The 5323-nt window shown below is 46.0% G+C and overlaps 1 protein-coding gene across 1 annotated transcript in view; it reads right to left on the bottom strand.

The window, feature by feature from the left end:
• Positions 1-240: 240 nt before the first annotated feature.
• The window catches only part of LOC146204220 (beta-alanine transporter-like), a 60549-nt gene continuing 55466 nt past the window's right edge, over positions 241-5323 (bottom strand). The window contains exon 12 of the mRNA XM_084586264.1: positions 241-655. The gene's annotated coding sequence lies outside the window, so the exon portion shown is untranslated. The remainder of the gene's footprint in view (positions 656-5323) is intronic.

Genomic DNA, 5323 nt, shown 5'->3' with positions numbered 1-5323 from the left:
AAGGGGAGGGGGGGGGGGGGGCGGATGACTTGGCTCCTCTTAACGCCGACCCCTGCGCACGCACCCGTTATAAGCGAGTCGCAGTGGAACGTTAAGCTCTATATACCTATCCAAACTTTTCGCGCCTTTTCTTCGCCTCTTGTGGTTCTTATCTAACCATGCGTTTGGCACATGATAGCCTTAAATGCTTAGCATATCAATTTACAGTCAAAGTGCAAGGATTGAATTCATTAGGCTTTATTACCCTCCTTTATCAATTAACCGAATGCACACCACACACGTAAAAAGAATGCACAAAGCAGCAGCTGCGATTCCGAACAATTGCATGTTAACGCAAAGTTGCCGCGACGTGTCCTAAGAAGCGCAGCCCCTCGGTTAGTGTTCAGGAAACAAAATGCGCCTGTGACACACTGGCCTCTATAAGAAACAAGATCTTTGTTCGCCTTCTAGCTCTGCACAAATAAAAAGGGTCGTTCAGTTTGTTGTACAGCTGTCACAAAATACAGTTTGGTGGCCAACATCGCATTTTCTTGGCAGTTTTACGAGGCATGAATGACAGTGGTAATGACAGAATGAAAATAGCAACATCGATTTCGTTGTCCTTCTTTTCGTCTTGCCGTGAAGCACGTGGATGAATATGGCAGTGCAGGCGTCCCTGTAAGAACAAGAAAGTGTTGACGTTATAACCTCGCGAGATTATTGCACAGGTATTCGCTATAAAGAGTTGTGTTGCAATAAATGACAGAATATTAACGACAAAATTATTCTCCACCAAAATCACCTCAAAGACATATCGCGGTGACTTTGTGGTTTTAGCGTTCAGCTGCTAATTACACAGCCTCATTTTGATTCGGGCGAAATGCAAATACGACCGAGTGCTATGCTTTGTCAATGCCCATTAATGGGTACCAAAGGGTCTCAATTTATGTGGGCTTATTTTTTTGTTTTTTTTTTTTTCTTCCATAGCGCACGCCGGCAATGCCGACGCCAGACGAGTTTCTCTTTTTTTTTAAAAAGGGGGCACTTAAGACTGTCGCGTTAAACTTGAAGAGCTAGCAGCCTTCTTTTAAACAAAAACGTTCAGTGAAGGCGCGTTTTGTATTGTTGGAGGAGGCAAATGAAATCTCTTTTTTGCTAGCAGAAGAAGAAAGGAATGCATCTGTACAATGCCAAGCATCGGCCGTCGTGCGTAAAAGCAACGCGTCCTAGGCACGCTGCTCAACCAGTCAGGCTGAAAATGAAATGCGACCGGGTTCAAAGTCAAGCGCAAAGGGGGCTATTCAAGCCGGAAAGCAGACAGGCACCTTTCCTAACGCTTCCACTTAGCGGTACTTTCGAGCTCAAAAAAAGAAAAAGAAAGCCAAAGTTTTGCAGGGCCATCTGACGAGAAAGAGTGAATGCTATTGAGAGACGGAAGGCGCCAATCGGGTGGAATAATGTTTGCTGCTCTGTTTCATTAATTGAACTCGAGTCTTCGCGGCAAAACGATGTGCACTAATACAAATCGTGCTACACACCACTGCAAATGTCCCTACGGATAAAATGGCTGATTTCGCATTCAATTTTACTGAAGCCAAATAGCTTTCCGAGCGCCGCGTTCCGTCTTTCTAGAAGATGCACAGATTGCGATCGCCAGCAGGGCACATTTTTATTTTATCGATCAATGGGCTCGAACGGTCGCGCGTGAACCAAAGCGGTCGTCTCGGTTTCCCAAATGGTCCCGGCAATTACCGCTCGTTTTGCTCTCTGAAAGCATGAAGCCCCACGGGTGCCCATCTTTGCGCACGAGCGAGGGTGCGTAGCGAAAAGCACCGGCAATCACTGATTTCTGATTATAGCGAGTGAGCAATCGCGTCGATCCCCATTTTTTTTTTCCAACGACTACATTGTAAGCGTCTTTTCTGATGGACTCGATAAAGATTTCGCCGTACAACACAGGACAGATAGCATCTTTTGCACTTGCTTATAGGCACGCTGCTGTCACTGTCTCTCTATATAATTATAGCTTCGCTCGCTATCGATTTTAGCACGCGAAAAGATGACGCGAGAAACGTGCTAAGATCTGAAACATAAGACCCTACCTATGCAAAAATAAAGTTGCTTTAAGCTGAGCGCACGAAGCTTGGAATCTCTTGTTCATTTATAGATCTCAACGATATCCGTGGCGGGTACGGATGCGGTGTTATATCCCTTCTAGCCACAGGTCTACGCCATTTCAAAAGGACGACAAAAGACCGCACAAGAAGATGTATAGTCCAAAACGCTACTGGTGCCAGCGTGCACAGGCCTTTGGTCGGCTTAGTTCTGATTCCCAAATGCCAACCATCTTAATTGGTGTATCAAAATGAAGAAGGGCAGGGAAGTTTTACTATTTAGTTTTTTCGGTCATGTCGATAAAAGCGGTAGGCTGTAGTTCATTAAAGCGGGTAATGCAGCGACAATAAACTTTGCAGACAAAAATTTACAGTATGCGGAGAAAAATGACTGTGATCTCAAAGAATGTATATTGAACTGGTACAGGGTGTCAAAGTTAACGACAACTTATATCAAAACTAGCCTATGGTGGAAAACGTTTGTACTGAACCCGTATTAACAGTGCAGCGTCGATTACTCATATTTTCTGGGCAATGAGATTTGTTCCCCTCAGAGTGCCGGTACTGAAAAAGAAAAGTGTAGGTTTTGAATTCCTGGAGCATCTTGCATTATTCTCCCTGTATGTGTCTTCTTTATTTGTTTCATATTAGTTTCACTTGATCCTGCATCTCACAGAACCTCGCAAATGCCTTTTTCGAGCTGAGGCAGAAAGAAGTGGTAGCTTGGCAGGAAGCCATGCTTCATTTAGTGAGAAATGTGTGTGGCTTCGGTGGCGCCTTGAGCGTCCATAGCCTGGGACCATCCATCGCCTCTGGCGGAACTTTAGGTGGCGCGCAAATGAGCCCACGTGCTTACTTCGAGACGGCCGTTGCATTCAGAAGAAAGAGATACACATCGCGCGCTGCCCCAGATTTTTTTGTTATGTACGCAGAAACAGCCTCCAGCTTCGCCAATTCTGCATGGGCATGTGGCTGGAAATCGAAATGAAGTTGCGACAATGCGGCCGATGAGCGCACGGCGACGTGCTGTGCTCGAAGCCGCGGATAAGACCCCGGGTGGTCGCCCAAGCGAGCTACATGCCACCATGCAGAAAAAAAAAGAAGACCTTCGTTCCCGGAATGCAGCTGGACGCATTTCGATCCAACCTTTCAGTACGTGCTACAGTGCGACGTATGATGCTTACACCCTTGCTATGTATTTCTATACTAAAGGGATGTGTCGGCAATCACAAAGCGAAAAAAAGTATGAGGGACACCTAAGCTCCGCCTTGAAGGCTATGACGAGACAGCATTAATGGCTTCCTTTCCGTGGCTCCTCTTTTAGAGTCCTCCCTCATTCGCACACATGCACTCTGCTATTCGCTTAGTCAGTTCTCCCTTAATTCGCGCCTCTATTATATCGCACATACCGATCAATATTAATTCGTAAGCTGCCACATTACGTGCAAGAGCTCCAATCAAAAATATAAAGCCTCACTTAAACAGAGCCGGGGGCCCCTACAAATGAGTAGTTGTTGGTCTATAGGCGGCGTATCTGACGTGAATTCTGGGGGTTCGATTTCCATCTCGCCCTCCCATCTCAAAGAGCTAGCTGAGTTGGCAGCCCAACCTGCCAGGTATACTGCCTTCCAGAGTAATGTTCGTGCTTCTTTCTCAAAATAATGACAACGCCAGATTTTCTAGACAAAACTCTGTACACAGTTGCCTGCCCTTCTATTAAAAAAAAAAAAACAGTAGTACACACGTGGAACAATTACTTTTGTGCAGAAATCCAATGAGAGAAATCGCATAGTGCTGCCTCAAATACGAAGAAAAAAAAAAAAAACTTCATAAAACCGGTCCAGGCTTCTCAGCAGAGGCTGTCCTGGATAGAGAGAGAGAGAGAGAGAAGCTTGTATGGCCCTGCGCTTCCTAGCGCATTTCCGTGACATGGAAAACCTCTGAGAAACATCCCGGCAAGCTAGACAAAGCGCGCGGCGATGCGCTTGATCAAGTCAGCTGTACGTAGACGCACCACGGCTGGCTGTCACACCGGCACGGGTGGTTTGGAAGCGGCGGAGACATAGCCACGCGCGTGCTAAAGCCGCATGAAGCCCGGCCGGCCATGACATTGGGCGACTGAAAGATAAAGCATTGTCTCCTCCCATCGTATGGCTTGGCTGGCGCAACAAAGCACATTTTAATCAGTGTATAAATATCATTGCCTAGCTTTCTGACGCATTTGTCAAAAGCGTTTGCGTAATCCTATGATCGATAATATTCAGCACCATTCACTCTTCAGCCGCCCAGAGGTGCTCTCCAGCATTCAAGGAAGTCCTAAAAGCAGGAGGAAAGAGAACGAGAATTTATCCCATCTTCGAAGGATTTATAACCTTAACGATTGCCAAACGAGCCAACCTGCTCGTTTTATTGATAGGATAGGATTATTGAGATGTACCCTACGCATAATGTCGAACTCGTTGTAGAATCCACCAGTACAGACCGCACCGATGCACAGACAGTCCTTAAATTTTTTTTTTTTTAATTATGAAAATAAATCATCCCGTATGACCCCGCCGGGGTGGCACAGTGGTTACGGCGCTCGACTACTGTTACCAAGGTTGCGGGATCGAATCCCGGCCTCGGCGGCAGCTTTTCAATGGGGGCGCAAAGCAAGGTGCCCGTGTGCTGCGTGATGTCGGTGCATGTTAAAGAACCCCAGGTGGTCGAAATTTCCGGAGTTCTCCACTACGGCGTTTCTCATAGCCTGATTCGCTTTGGAACTTTAAACCCCACGAAAGCGAATCACCCGTTATGTGCTTTTTTTTTTTACTCTCCTGAAGTGAGGCCGTCAAAAACTGGGTAGTGAAGAAAGGTGAGGGGAAGGTGATGCTACCTTACTCAGTAGGCAGCGTCAGAATCGAAGTTTACTATCCAAGGGGATTAAGAGTAATGCCCTTACAAAGTCTACAAAGTTGTAATTGTCCACAATATTGGCAGAACGTTACAGGTTGCTACTTGTACACAGATATACAGATTTCCCTGGCTATGATTACAGCAGCGGCAACAGTTATTCAACAGAAAGGAAAATAATCATCACAAAATTCATCTTCGGAAGCATCGCAAGTTAAGCAATTGAGAAAACAAATCGCTTTATAGCATCATGCGCTCGATGGAGATTTCAAAGGAATTGAGTGGCGACCCCATTGCTTTGATATGCAGTCTTCCTTATTTTGAGGACACATTGGCCA

The sequence above is a fragment of the Amblyomma maculatum genome, chromosome 1 (genome assembly GCF_055883805.1).
Source record: "Amblyomma maculatum isolate TAMU_Amacu chromosome 1, ASM5588380v1, whole genome shotgun sequence".
In the NCBI taxonomy this organism is placed as follows: Eukaryota; Metazoa; Arthropoda; class Arachnida; order Ixodida; family Ixodidae; genus Amblyomma; species Amblyomma maculatum.
The sequence above is the reverse complement of the archived record's forward strand: the minus strand, read 5'-3'. Positions and strand labels throughout refer to the sequence as shown.